This window comes from Palaemon carinicauda, chromosome 12 (assembly GCF_036898095.1).
Source record: "Palaemon carinicauda isolate YSFRI2023 chromosome 12, ASM3689809v2, whole genome shotgun sequence".
NCBI lineage: Eukaryota > Metazoa > Arthropoda > Malacostraca > Decapoda > Palaemonidae > Palaemon > Palaemon carinicauda.
This window is the reverse complement of record NC_090736.1, coordinates 47,558,611-47,574,308: the sequence shown is the minus strand read 5'-3', so window position 1 is coordinate 47,574,308 and position 15,698 is coordinate 47,558,611. Positions and strand designations below refer to the sequence as shown.

The following is a 15,698-nucleotide window of genomic DNA, read 5'->3' as shown; positions in this document are numbered from 1 at the left end:
CGATCTTCCGCCTTGGTGCAGATGGACAGCAGTCTGATCTCGTCTTCCGACGGGCAACGGTCTTCCCGACGGACAACGGTCTGCCCGACGGACAGCGGTCTTCCGACGGACATCAGTCTCCCGGCGGACAACGATCACTTCAGGGCAAAGGGTTGCCCCCACGGGGGTTCTTCCCTTGCGTGTCAGGGTTTCCCTGCACGCCCTTCTGCTCATCAGCGCTCTCCTGTTCGTCAGCGCTTTCAAGATGATCTTCCCTGCGGTTCCTGTTGGTTCCTGTTACGCGCCCTGTGCGCCCACGTTCGCCCTCGCGATCTAGAACTTCGGTTCAGGTCGGGGTCAAGGACTCTTCTTCTTTGCGCAGGCTTCCACGCGTAGCCTTCTGCTCGTCAGCGATCATCAGCTCGTCAGCGATCATCAGCTTGTCAGCGATCGTCAGCTTGTCAGCGATCATCAGCTCGCCAGCGATCTCCGGATCGCCCACGTGTGTTTCAGCCGGCACGCCAACGTTCTCCAACACTTCTGAAGGAACATGGTTCGCCAGCTACTAGCTCACCTGCGGATGCTGATCGCCATCGCGCGACCCTCAACTGCGGATGCTGATCGCCATCGCGCGACCCTCAACTGCGGATGCGGATCGCCATCGCGCGACCCTCAACTGCGGATGCGGATCGCCATCGCGCGACCCTCAACTGGGGATGCTGATCGCCATCGCGCGACCCTCAACTGGGGATGCTGATCGCCATCGCGCGACCCTCAACGGCGGATGCTGATCGCCATCGCGCGACCCTCAACGGCGGATGCTGATCGCCATCGCGCGACCCTCAACGGCGGATGCTGATCGCCATCGCGCGACCCTCAACGGCGGATGCTGATCGCCATCGCGCGACCCTCAACGGCGGATGCTGATCGCCATCGCGCGACCCTCAACGGCGGATGCTGATCGCCATCGCGCGACCCTCAACGGCGGATGCTGATCGCCATCGCGCGACCCTCAACGGCGGATGCTGATCGCCATCGCGCGACCCTCAACGGCGGATGCTGATCGCCATCGCGCGACCCTCAACGGCGGATGCTGATCGCCATCGCGCGACCCTCAACGGCGGATGCTGATCGCCATCGCGCGACCCTCAACGGCGGATGCTGATCGCCATCGCGCGACCCTCAACGGCGGATGCTGATCGCCATCGCGCGACCGCACACCTGCGGATGCTGATCGCCATCGCTCAACCCTGCGGATGCTGATCACCATCGCTCAACCCTGCGGATGCTGATCACCATCGCTCAACCCTGCGGATGCTGATCACCATCGCTCAACCCTGCGGATGCTGATCACCATCGCTCAACCCTGCGGATGCTGATCACCATCGCTCAACCCTGCGCATGCTGATCACCATCGCGCGACCGCAAACCTGCGCATGCTGATCGCCATCGTGCGACCCTGGCATGCTGATCGCCATCGCGCGACCCTGCGCATGCTGATCACTGCTCGCGATCGCTCACCTGCGCATACTGCTCGCCATCGCACGATCTCTCACCTGCGCATACTGCTCGATCATCGCGTCCGCATATCACAACGCGCCATCGCCAACCTGCGCGTTAGCGCTCACCAGCTCACCACCGATCGCTTGTTGATCCATATCGCCAGCAGTCCTCCTCGCCCACGCGGCAGCGCGTTTCCTCGCCATCGCGCTAACGCTTGCGTTCGCCGCCTCGGACTCGCTCTCATCCACCTGCCCACCCTCACGACCGCGCGACCGCTCGCCTGCGCGACCGCTCGCCTGCGCGCCCGCGCGCCCGCGCGCCCACACGCCCACGTGCCTGCACGTCTACGTGCCTGCACGTCTACGCTCATGCTCTCCAATGTTCGCCCATGCGCGAACCAACGGTTTTTTCCATCGCGCAGACGGATGGTGTTCCGTCGCGCGAACCTACAGTGTTTCTTCGCACAAATGTCGGCTTATTTCTTGCAGTATCCATTGCTCGTCTATGGGTTATCGCCCGCCGACCACCAGGAATTCCCGTCGCGCGAGCTCCAGGGCAATTGCGACCACGATTCCTAATGGGGTTTTCGCAGCATGACCAGCCTGGCGAGTTCTTCTGGAGCGTGTTTCCAGAACACTGTCTCACCCCGTAAACACAGAGCATGGCACTTGCAGAATAGGAGAAACTTAAGGGAGATCTGAGCAACACTCCTCTATTCCTGAACCTAGGTTAGCCCTTCCCCGTCATTCCCTGGAAGGATTTTTGGCGGGGGGGCCTTTCCGTTCGAGATTTCTCCATCGGACAAGGGGTGACTGCTTACCTCTTCCTCTGGGAGCTTACCAGGTTCTTTCCCTCCTCGGTTACGGCCCGAGGTTTGGTTCAAGGAAGCTACAGGAAGATCAAGGGTACTTTCCTCCTCTCGAGCTTAGGCACCTTGGCCTTTCGTCGTTAAGTATCTAACTTGCGGACAAGCTCGATGTTGTACCATCTGGACGCGCTGACTGAGGGCTTCCTTCAGGTGTCTCATCTGTGGAGGTCGACGACCTCAGACACCCTTCCATCCTTGAGAAGAGTTTGTTTGTGCCCAAGGACAGAGACTTAGACAGCTGCTGTGCGGAGTAAATCGACTTCCGGTTTCACTCCTCCAAGGCGCTTTCTTCCAGACTCTGCAGGGCTCCAGCGCCTTTTCTTTCAACCACGTCGGCCTAAGTTATCGGCTACGACAACTGGGACAAGGTGTCCAATTGCAGTTTTCTCCTGTCAGGAACAGATGGCACGGGAGACTCCCCCGGGGGGGCATAGTCCTAAAAGGAGTTCACGAACTCTAGGATTGCAGGTTTTTCGCTGGGAGGATGCTTAAGGTTACTCATCCGAATGACAGCTTCCCGATGCCCATTCCCGCATATTCTCTGTGAATAGCCAAGGATATCGCGCCTGCCCTCTCTGTCAGCGAATTCAGTGTCTCTGAACCTCTATGCCATAGCGTCAGCAGAGTTGCCCGGTTGGGCAGAATGATCCATACCTTAGGCGAAGGTCTTCCTTAGGATCATCGACGGCTTCACCCCCGGCCCCCTCAGTCGATCCTTTCTTGTAAGGAAGGATCTGAGAGGGGATGTCCATAGTCGACCTCTCAGCCCCGATCAAGTTTGTCGAACAAACTTCGGCCAGCAGAATCGATCAGACTGGTAACGAGGCGACAGGACTCCTTAAAAACCCTGGATCGGAAGGACGGGTACTTTCAGTTTCCATTCCATCCATCTTCCAGGGTGCTCGTCGAATTCAGCCTAGACTGCAAGTATTCCTGCTTAGGATGCAGTGTGGCTATCCCGCTGTGGCATAGCAGGTTTGTTTCCCCAGAAAACTCTCCCTGCCTTCCTCTTGGCCGCTCAGGTGCAGGCTTCCGCCTCCTCTGCTGTTTGGAGGGCTGGTCAACTCCTGTAGGCTTGGGTTTCGACCTTCTTCAGCGCCGGGACAAGCTTCCGGATGCTTACCATGAGTGTGGGCTCATGGTAAGCTTCCGGATGCTTACCATGAGTGTGGGCTCATGGTATTTTGCTTGGAGCCTTCTCTTCCTCTGCCTCAACATCTGGCCATGATATTGAGTCAACCGCCTTACCACATTGGAAACCCCGCTTCTCGTCCATCCAGCGAGGTTAAGCAACGTCGGTACTTGGATGGGTGACCACCTGGGGACGCCAGATTCTGTTACCACATCCTCCGAGCCTTCCTTTCGGTTGACTGTGGCAAGACTGAGGAGAGTCGCAGTACCTGTTCTCAGTCAAGCAGAGCTTTCAGCCCTACCTTGAAACGTTTCCTAGTTCTTCTTTCCTCATTGACCCGTCTATAGTCCGAACGGTCGCCTCAGGATAAGTTCCATGTGGGGCGATCCAAGTTCCGGTGGCTTCAGGCAATGTTTAACCGGACTCCCTGGCCCTATGGGACCAGCGGAACTATTAGACCTGCAATGGGTGTTGACCTATGGAGCCTCTTGATGGTAGTGGATATTCTCGTCCTTTCCCCACATTCTTGATGCGGTTCTCGGACTCGTCAAAGGAAAGGGGGGGGGGGCATGTTCCGGTCCAGGCCTATGGTCAAGACCTGAAGGATACCTCTCCATCATTCAGGCAGGCTTAGGGGCCTTAGTCTGGCCCCTCTTCAGATCCTACAGCTACTGCCGAGTCTCCCCGTTGCGCGTCGACTTCATTCTAACCAGCAGGGGATGCATTTTCACACCTTCACTTCTTGCAGTAGAGATACCGGGATGATTGAGATTCTCTCAATACCACCATCGGCTCTCTCATTCCAGGCAGGGGAATGTTTCTCTCAGACTATCCGAGCAGAGCCTCATAGAGAGAGTGTACCTAGGGGTCTTTGACCTTGGGTAACCAGCAAGTGCTGGTCTGGGGGACCTGATCGCGACAGCTTGGAACCTTAAGCTTCCGCTAGTTTTCCCCCCAGTCTCAGACCCCGAGACACTGGCAAGATGCATTCCGGTGATGGTGAGACAACTTCGACGCCTGCGTCTTCCCTCCTTTTTGTCTGCGGACAATGGGCCTCAACAAGACCAGGTTGTCTGTCAACCTTTCAATGGGAGAGCTCCACTGGGACTACGCGCAGAACGGTTTCTGGACCCTCTGCTTCCCCTGACGGATCTCCCGGGAGAGCTTCTCCCACGGCGCAGACTACTCAAGCAACCACACTGTGACATCTCTCCCGAACCGGGATGTCGCTTCGGCTTCATGCCTGGAGACACTACGCTTCCTCCTCTAGAAGAGACAACCCGCTACAGTCGCGGTACGGAGGTCACGTCATCTGCGATAGTCATCCACAGGGGTCTCCCAGGCAAAGTGAAGAGTCTAAGGTGGCTGGTGCCGTGGGAGATATACCTCTTCCCTTGAGGCCTCTTCTCCAGCAATAACAGTCTTATTGCCTTTCGGCGGGAGGAAACTCCTTTCCGCTCTCGGCAATGAAGCCTGTCGCTCAGCCTTTCCCTGACCTTCAGGCTTAAAGGAATAACTTTTTCCTGCCCGCTGGATCTATCCTCGCTCATGCGAAGCTACGATCGTCCCTGCCCTAGTCGGAGGAAGACCTCCAACTTGGAGCATGGCTCGGACTTTTAGTCCTTTAAGAGATCTTCTCAAGACCCTTTTACGACAGGCCTCGGATTGTATCCCGCCTTGGGTCTTCTGCTCACTCTGGCCACGGCCAGTGTGTAAGCAATCTTCTTGATCTCTTACTACTCCCCCCTTTCTAAGGAAGAGGGAAAGGCAACATTCAGGCTCGCTCCTGAGTTGTTGGCTAGACTCAGAATCTGAGGGTCCCGGCCCTTCGGTCCGATTCATTCAAGATTTCGAGTCTCCATTCTGTGTCTGATGTCCCAAGACCTACTCTTTCTTGCCAGTAAGGAATCGAGAGGTTAGCGCTGGGAACAGCTGCAGTTTGTCCTCAGTTGCAGCCGATTTGGGAACACAAGGAGGACATGGGGGGAGAGTCACCAGTATACCTCTTCAGCCCGGACTCAAGGACATTCATCTCGTCCTGTCTTCAGACCCTCCCCCGTCACGTCGCCCTACAGCACGATGTTGGATACATCGCAACCTCCCTCGCCTTCGAGTAATACTACTCTGTGACGCAGGTGCTACAAGCTGGAGTCTGGAAGCGTCTGATGACCTTCGCAGCCCGCTTCCTGCAGGGCGTGACCCACAGGAGTCTCGATACGTTTTCTATCGCTCTGTGGTGGCTACACAACAGCTGGTCTATCCAAAGGCTCCCTTTTGGACAGGTAGCAGAAGGTTGAGGGCATTGTTATCAGGTTTTAGTCTGCATGAACGAAAGAAGTATGTCTGGCCCTTACTTCTTTCTTCATCATCCCCTCTACGGGGAAGCAGCATCCTGGTCTCTGCATAGCTGACCTCGAACCTCTGCAGGTAAACCATGCTTCCTTGTGTTGCGAGTATTGAGTCAATACTGTCGCGTCCCCCATACCCTGACGAGGTGGTATTGGGAACGTCCTAACCCAGAGTTCCTTCTGGAACTTCAGGTCAACTGCCTAGGACGAGTCACACTTCTTCCTTCACACACAAGCTTACGTAGGCCACATGGTTCCTTGCGGAGCAAGGAACTTGTGAGGTGCAGGGACTCCTTTTCTCGAGTGCGACTCACTCGGATTCTGAGTCCCCGGGTAAAGCCAAAGCCAGTATGGCTGGGGACTTTCCACCCTTCCTTAGGGATAAGTCACCCTTTGTAAATAGCGTGGTTTGTATTTCGGTTACGGAACAAATGACAAATTCGAAGATAATTTGTATTTTTCCTAACCATACAAACCTTAGCTATTTACACATATTTGCCCGCCAGCCCTGTCCCCCAAGACAAGTCCTACCTCTAAGTGAAAGTGAGTATTCACCTGTGTGTGAGGGGGAGGAGGGGTAGCTAGCTACCACTCCCCTACCCCCCGCTAACTAGCGCGGGGGTAATACACCCTCGTTAAAGTCTAATGGCTCGCCATTTCAGCTACGCTAAAAGTAATACCCTTTGTAAATAGCTAAGGTTTGTATGGTTAGGAAAAATACAAATTATCTTCGAATTTGTCATATTACACAACTTCCCTTTATTAGGTATTGATGGGTCGAGCTCAACCCGTGGGTATCTCAGAAATAGCACAAGGAAAAGGGCTGGGATGAAATGCGTCCTCGCCTGACTGCTGCACACAATGAACTGAGGTCTCGCAGGTCAATATCTCTCACAACCAGTACAGAAGAAAAATTATGGCAAAAAAACTTTTTTTTTTTTTTTTTTACCTCTTCGTATACGACCCACCACACCTATCCACGGTTTAGAGAGAGCTCCGTATGAACCTTAGCATAGAACATGGTCTTTCTCCTTGCGTTCGCTTCAAATAAGTGCATAAGCTAACTTCACGGGCTTGTATTCCTTCTCTCGTTATGAGCATTGCAGATTGGTCTTTGTAATCTTTGGTTTCTGCTTTGTAGCAAAACTCAAAATCCATCAATCATTAATTCCAGGTTGTCGTCATTTACAGTTTCTTCACTCGGGGAAGTAACTGATGATCTGGAGGAGTTAATTTGTGTCCTGTAAGCATGCTAAAGCACTACCTTGAGATAACTCAAACTCCCAGACCTAGGTAACAGAATCTATTCTGAAGTACATGTAGAGCATACAAGGAGAGTCATCAAGAATACAATCTGCTTTTGGCTGCAGGAGACTATCAATAAAGCATTACCTTCGAGATCCCTCGGCTCAGGTTAAACTATGTGTGTGTCGTTGAGATCAAAGGAGTTGGTGCTACTGTAGCCTTCAAGAAAAAACTCGTCGGCTCAAGCTTTAGATGTAGGAGTATGGAAGCATCGGACCACCTTTTGTGAGCATTATTTGTGGGATGCACTAAGGAGCCTTTGAGTACATATTCACTGGACCTGAAATTGCTGCTCAGCAAGTCCTGTTGTGACCGTAGCTCTCCTGCAGGACAAAGTATTGTGTCCAAGATGACGGTTACAATGTAAGTCTAGGATGAGAGTGAAAGTCTGGAGCCTTTGCTCTCTCTTTTCCTCTTCCTTTGGGGCATAGCTGTTGTGATCACATGGAACTGGATGGATGCTGATACAGGCAAACAACATTTATAGCTAAAGGTTTTTCTGTTAAATGTTGAAATAGAAGTGGTCATTCATTCCACCATCCTCCTTTTGAAGGGGAGGATGGATATTTACAGCCCTTACTTAACAGATTCACTAGTCTGAGACAGGGAATTTTTAGTGCAATAGTATTGGTTTCCTGGTCTTTGAACCTACGGTACATTTGACCTTGGTTCGTGAGGTGTCTAGGATGCCACGTTCCTTACATTATCTTGTCTGAGCATAGCTATCGCTGGATTTTATCCATCCAGTTAAGTAAGAGGCACTTCACCCACCTAAGTCATATTAAAGGACGAAGGTTGTTTGTACTCGTGGGGGGACAAGCCGCAAATTTCAAAACTAATTTGTATTTTCCCTTTACCTACACACACATCGAATAGTCTGCCCTATTTTTCTGTCCTCATACACCTGACAAGACTGAGATTACCAAACAATTTTTCTTCACACAAGGGGTTACCTATTGCACTGTAATTGTTCAGTGGCTACTTTCCTCGTAAGGGAAGAAGAGAAACTTTATATGGTGAGCAGCTCTTCTTCGAGAAGGAGACTCCAAAATCAAACTATTGTTTTCTAGTCTTGGGTAGTGCCATAGCCTCTGTACCATGGCCTTCCACTGTCATGGATTAGAGTTCTCTTGCTTGAGGGTGCACTCGGGCACACTATCATATGTTTATCTTCTTTCCTCACTAGGATGATTTCCTTGTTGGAGCCCTTGTAAGGGTTATAGCATCGTACTTTTCCAACTAGGGTTGTAGCTTAGCAAGTAATAATAGTAATAATACAAACCTGACTCCTCAAAGTTAACTTTCTGCCTTCACCTAAAGTCCCAGACACAGTCGAATTGAAGGTTGTCTGCACCGGCAGAAGGGCCGGGGCTCTCCCTCCACCAGCCGCTAACTACCTGCTAATGCGCTTAAATCAAATCTCATTTTAAAGAACTCAGGTTTGTATAGTTAGGAAAAATACAAATTAGTTTTAAAGAATGTGATAAAGTATTAAAAGTTAAATATATGGGTCTTGAACATTCACACGATTGCCTTGAGAGTTCCCGTTATGCATTGAGTAAGATTTATTACTAACATCACTTTAAATGCAACTAGTAATTTATTTTCTTTATTGCAGATGAGCCAAGGTTTTCCCTTATGTATACTCGGGTGATGTCTGTAGTGACCTGAGGCCAACTTTTGCAAAACCTGTCAAGGTGAGTATTGGGAGAAGCGTATTTGATAAAATTCCAATCATGTCATGTTCGCAGAGATCAATATTTGGTCGTGAGGTTTGAATTATTTAAATTGTAGCTCACAAGGATAGTAATGTTGCACACACTATTGATCTTTAGCGGGACTTGAGCCTCAGTCCGGCTGATCGCTATGCAATGATGTTTCCAATAGGCACCGCAATACATCATAAGATACAGAAATACTACTGTATAATACAATTCCATCTTTTGCTTCCTCAGTCAACCTTTTATTAATCTTTCACATCCTTGCACCTGTCTGTCTCACCTGACCTGTCTATTCTGGGACTTGCTTCATCTCTGTTGTACAGTGAAGTATATACTTTCAGATACTTTATTGAGTCGACAATCTTCCAATCAAGATTTACCCTCGGAAACTTAGTCCTGCGTTTGTTCGCACCCAACTTTTCCATTTTTCAAATGTTGTCAAACTCTTAATTGCTTTACTGTTCACCATTAGATTTGTTATGTGTTACATTAATTTCCATTCCTCTCCTTTCCTTTCCACCATCTTCTCTTTCTCTGATATACTCTCCTCCATTTGGTAAGAGATCACCTGCTCGTCCATATTCATCCATGCATACATTGCCACCTTAGCACGAAATTCTATCCTTTTGTATATTCTCTCCCTGGTGCTCAGCATGTAATGATGGTATAAGATAGAAAACTACAAATTTACAACCGAAGAGTAACTGGTTTATCAGGTATGGAAGAAAAGCTGGAGAGAACATAGATGAAAATGCTAAGGTGGTATATCGGAATATTGTGTCACTGTTTTGAAAGATTGCAAATTTAAGAAATAAGTAGAATAGCAGATGTAATGAAGATTACCCAGATGATAATAGTGTCACGATCGAGTGTGTGTGGGCACGTGTTGGAGATGGATGGTGGGGAGGGAGTGAGGAGGGCTTGGGAGGAACCTGTAAGGGGGAGCTTGGGAGGAACCTGTAAGGGGGAGAAGATCAAGAGAGACGCAGAGAATTAGATGGCGAGATAAGGGGAAGGATGATCTGGAGAGAAGAGGTTTGTTAGAAGAGGATGCCTTTAAGGCGTTGGAGAGGGTGCATCAGGCGACCGACCCCTTAATGTTGGGATAACTTTGGGGTAGTAGTAGTAGTAACAGGTTTAGGTGCGGCAAACTGTGGCTGCCAGTGCCCTGACATCCTAAACCAGTGTTTAACTTCTTTCAAATACGTATCCCTCCCGCGAATTAGGTCCAAAGCCCACATAGTGCTGATTCTCTTGGCATTCTGAATCATAGCCGGCATCATCGTCTGTCAATCTTTTGTTTTTTAATCAATTTAACATTCTAGTTTAGCCTAGTAAGGATCTTCAAAATAAAGTATTTTTTTATGAATCAGCCACTTGGTACATTCTTCCATCTTTCATGCAACATTTTCTTTCTATTCACTCCTAATGCTCACCTTTGGTAATTGCTTTCAAGAGTATGATACCTTTAGTGTCTTTTCATTGTCCCCAAAATATTACCTACAAACACATTCATTCAACAAGCATTCTTCATTCATTTTTTCATTGCAAATACCCTTGTTTGTCACTAAAACATACCTTGGTACACTTCGTTGTTCATCCTTAAGAATTAGATATAAATATAAAATCCATTTCTTGTAGTCTTTCCCAGAATTGTCGCTGTCTTAGCCAAAAAAAAAAGAAGCTTAATATCTGACTTGGAAAGCAAAACTTTTGCATAGTATGCCTCTGAGGAGCTTTTAAGGTTTAAAGGCCACTGAAGTGGCAGAGGCAAGGGACAGTGATATTGCCCCATCAAGCAGGACAATGCCCTACAGAATAACCATATATACATATGATCAACACCCAAGCTAGGACCAAGGATGGCCAGGCAATGGCTGCTGATTACTAAGCAGGTAGACTTACAGGCTCAAAAGAATGATGAGGTTGCAGATGGTACAAGTAAGTACCGAGCTTGAGCAGGACTCAAACACCAGTCCAGGAGATCGCTAGTCATATCACGGTTCACTTATCACTCCCTCAATGCATCGCAGATTTATAAATTTATGCTGAATGTTGAGGATGATAGGGAGGCAGATATAATTGCTGTTCCAGGTGTTGAGGTGCCAGTGATGGGAGATGAGAATGAGAGAGAGATTACAATAGAGGAAGTGAGGAGAGCACTAGATGAAACGATAGTAGGAAAAGCATCTGGTATGGATGGTGTGAAAGCTGAGATGTTGAAGGAAGGGGGTGTGACTGTACTTGAATGGTTGGTGAGATTGTTTAATGTGTGTTTTGTGTTGTCAATGGTACCAGTAGATTGGGTCTGTGCATGTATTGTACCACTATATAAGGGTAAGGGAGATGTGCATGAGTGTTGTAATTCAAGAGGTATTAGTTTGTTGAGTGTAGTTGGAAAAGTGTATGGTAGAGTACTGATTAATAGGATTAAGGATAAAACAGAGAATGCAATCTTGGAAGTACAGGGTGGTTTTAGAGGAGGTAGGGGTTGTATGAATCAGATTTTTACAGTAAGGCAGATATGCGAGAAATATTTAGCAAAAGGTAAGGAGGTGTATGTTGCGTTTATGGATCTGGAGAAAGCATATGATAGAGTTGATAGGGAAGCAATGTGGAATGTGATGAGGTTATATGGAGTTGGTGGAAGGTTGTTGCAAGCAGTGAAAAGTTTCTACAAAGGTAGTAAAGCATGTGTTAGAATAGGAAATGAAGTGAGCGATTGGTTTTCGGTAAGAGTGGGGCTGAGACAGGGATGTGTGATGTCGCCGTGGTTGTTTAACTTGTATGTTGATGGAGTGGTGAGAGAGGTGAATGCTCGAGTGGTTGGACGAGGATTAAAACTGGTAGGCGAGAATGATCATGAATGGGAGGTAAATCAGTTGTTGTTTGCGGATGATACTGTACTGGTAGCAGACACAGAACAGAAGTTTGACCGACTAGTGACAGAATTTGGAAGGGTGTGTGAGAGAAGGAAGTTGAGAGTTAATGTGGGTAAGAGTAAGGTTATGAGATGTACGAGAAGGGAAGGTGGTGCAAGGTTGAATGTCATGTTGAATGGAGAGTTACTTGAGGAGGTGGATCAGTTTAAGTACTTGGGGTCTGTTGTTGCAGCAAATGGTGGAGTGGAAGCAGATGTACGTCAGAGAGTCAATGAAGGTTGCAAAGTTTTGGGGGCAGTTAAGGGAGTAGTAAAAAATAGAGGCTTGGGCATGAATGTAAAGAGAGTTCTATATGAGAAAGTGATTGTACCAACTGTGATGTATGGATCGGAGTTGTGGGGAATGAAAGTGATGGAGAGACAGAAATTGAATGTGTTTGAGATGAAGTGTCTGAGGAGTATGGCTGGTGTATCTCGAGTTGATAGGGTTAGGAACGAAGTGGTGAGGGAGAGAACGGGTGTAAGAAATGAGTTAGCGGCTAGAGTGGATATGAATGTGTTGAGGTGGTTTGGCCATGTTGAGAGAATGGAAAATGGCTGTCTGCTAAAGAAGGTGATGAATGCAAGAGTTGATGGGAGAAGTACAAGAGGAAGGCCAAGGTTTAGGTGGATGGATGGTGTGAAGAAAGCTCTGGATGATAGGAGGATAGATGTGAGAGAGGCAAGAGAGCGTGCTAGAAATAGGAATGAATGGCGAGCGATTGTGACGCAGTTCCGGTAGGCCCTGCTGCTTCCTCCGGTGCCTTAGATGACCGCGGAGGTAGCAGCAGTAGGGGACTCAGCAGTATGAAGCTTCATCTGTGGTGGAAATGTGGGAGGTTGGGCTGTGGCACCCTAGCAGTACCAGCTGAACTCGGCTGAGTCCCTGGTTAGGCTGGAGGAACGTAGAGAGTAGAGGTCCCCTTTTTTTGTTTTGTTTCTTGTTGATGTCGGCTACCCCCCAAAATTGGGGGAAGTGCCTTTGGTATATGTATGTATGTAAATCTACACCCCGAACTCCTCTCTCTATCGCAATTTTCCGAGAGCAGATATGTTTTATGTTTTTCACATTTTAATTATTCTTTTATGTGCTGAGGAGGGATGGGGGGGGGGAGATGTAGGGGTAGAGAGGGGGGGATGTTGATGAGGGAGAGGTCTAATTGGTGAGGGATCTATGGTTTTCTATACTGACACTCAATGAGTGAGCGAGCTAGGTTTATTCCTGGCATTCCATGCATCTCTCTTTTTTTTCTCTGGTATATTCAGCAATAACTATACCTTAGAAATGGTGCTAGAGGAGCATTTCACAAAGCGACACAGGTCGTTCCCGGAAATAGATTTTTCCTTCGTCAATATCCCTTTTTTGGGTCTTTAAATTAATGAAGTAAATTACAACAATACCACATATACTAGTGTAACACTTGCAATCCAGCATATTGTGCGAGCACTGAATTTTCTTCAATGAAAAATAATTTCACCACTTATTTTGTGTATAATGCAAATTCAGTTTTTCTATTGAGACTAAATCAAAATAGATTAACGTCTTTTTCTCTCTACCTCTGTATCGCAACTTCTGGTTCAGTAAGTTAGAAGAGCAAATGAGAATGAATGATGAAACAATTGTTACCAAAAGAAAGTAAACTGCCGGTTTGTAACCAATTACCTTGGTTGCTACAAATGATGTTAAGTAGAATATGACATATTAATTATAGAATTATAAGAACAATTCAATAATTTCCAAAGATTTTTAAACAAGAATCATGAAATTGTGCATCAGCATCAGATATGAAACACCTCTAAACTTCGATATGCCATTAAAATTGACAGTAAATGAAATGAGAAAAGTAATTTTAAAAAACTACTGGTATATACTTTGATATGGTAAAATAGAAATATTCGTTCAAGTAATGATTATCTCTTAGCTTGAAAAATAATCAGTATTTTGCTTTAATCAACTGATATGGAAAGCATAGACTTAGTCTGAAAGAGCTTACAAGCATTATCGTAGTCTGAAAGAGCTTACAAGCATAAACAATAGAAAAGACGTACAGTATATTTGCTGTTTTTATTTTGTAATCATCATCATCATCTACGCCTATTGACGTAAAGGGCCTCGGTTAGCTTTCACCAGTCGTCTCTATCTTGAGCTTTTAATTAAATACTTCTCCATTCATCATCTCCTATTTCACACTTCATTGTCCTCAACCATGTAGGTCTGGATCTTCAAACTCTTCTAGGGCCTTGTGGAGCCCAACTGAACATTTGGTGAACTAATCTTTCTTTGGTAGTGCCCAAACCATCTCTATCTACCCCTCATCGTGATCTCGTCAACATATGGTACTCAAGTAATCTCTCTTATAGTTTCATTTCTAATCCTGTCCTGCCATTTAACTCCCAATATCCTTCTGTAGGCTTTGTGCTCAAATCTACTAAATATATTAGAGATTGTTTCATTCTCATGTAAATAGAGTTACACCGATCTCACTAAACTGATGTATAGTCGGATTTTTATATGCAGTTTCAGGCGATTTGATTTCCAAGTTTTACTTACTTAGCCACTGTCTGATTTGCTTTTTTTCAATCTTTCACTAAACTCTACTGTATTGGAGATCATAGTTACTAAATGCTTACAAGATTCTACCTCATAGTGAACCCTCGTTTATCGCGGTAGATAGGTTCCAGACCCGGCCGCGATAGGTGAAAATCCGCGAAGTAGGGACACCATATTTACCTATTTATTTAACATGTATATTCAGACTTTTAAAACCTTCCCTTGTACGTAGTACTGTTAACAAACTACCCTTTAATGTACAGAACACTTAATGCATGTACTGCAGTACCCTAAACTAAAACAGGCACAAATATTAAAGGCGATTTTATATCATGCGTTTCCTCAACACGCCAAGAAGCACGTTAAAAAGTGGCAACCAATGTTTTGTTTACGTTTCTCTGATCATAATGAAGAAACAAACGCATTTACTGTACACATCTGTGTATAGGTTAGTTTTTGCATCGATTATATTGATTATTCAGTACAGTATGTTGATTTTGTTATTACCAATATGTATATATATATATGGGTTATGAAAAAAATCCGCGAAGTGGTGAATCCGCGATGGTCGAACCGCGAAGTAGCGAGGGTTCACTGTAATCCTTTTTCCTTCCTATGATATTTCATCTAACATTGCATACTCCATTCTCATCTGTCTTTCTTCTACTTATCTTCAGCCCAACCTCATTTGATATTTCATGCATTCTGGTAAGCAAGCATTGCAAATTCTGTAATGTTCTGCTAACAAGGACAGCCTCATCAGCATACTCTGGTCTGCTAAATTCCTATCACCAATCCAGTCCAATCCTTCTCCACCATCTATGACTGTTCTACATATTACAAAATCGATGAGGAGGATAAACAGCATAGGTGACGACACATTCCTTTGGAGTACTCCGCTGTTCGCTGGAAAATCGCTTGATAAGACTCCACTAACATTAACTTTTCACTTGCTATGCTCATGAACAGACTTAATCAAATTCACATATTTAAGAGGAATTCCATAGTAATGCAGGACTCTCCACAAAATTGGCCAGTGCACTCTATCAAAGGCTTTTTCAGTCCACAAATCCCATCAAAAGGGGATTTCTATATTCAACGCTTTGCTGTACAACATGTCTCAAAATGAAAATCTGGTCAGTGCAACTTCTACCTTTTCTAAATCCTGCTCGTTCATCTCTCAGCTTTTCATCAATCTTTCTCCAGTCTCTTTAGATTAAGCATATTATATACCAGTATTTTCATGACTCATGTACAGTAAGTGTTATGCCTCTGTAATTATTGCAATCAGTCAGTTTTTTTTTTTTTTTTCACTCTACAAGAAACTGTTGAGCTTGAACCAGGCAGGGACGTTTCCAATAGTCAGTCTAG

General features: G+C 46.7%; 1 long non-coding RNA gene across 1 annotated transcript in view; it reads left to right on the top strand.

The window, feature by feature from the left end:
• LOC137650540 (uncharacterized) overlaps positions 1-15,698 on the top strand; it is a 42,030-nt gene that overhangs the window by 23,390 nt on the left and 2,942 nt on the right. Inside the window, exon 2 of the long non-coding RNA XR_011045982.1 lies at positions 8,754-8,832. This is a non-coding gene — a long non-coding RNA (uncharacterized lncRNA). The remainder of the gene's footprint in view (positions 1-8,753; positions 8,833-15,698) is intronic.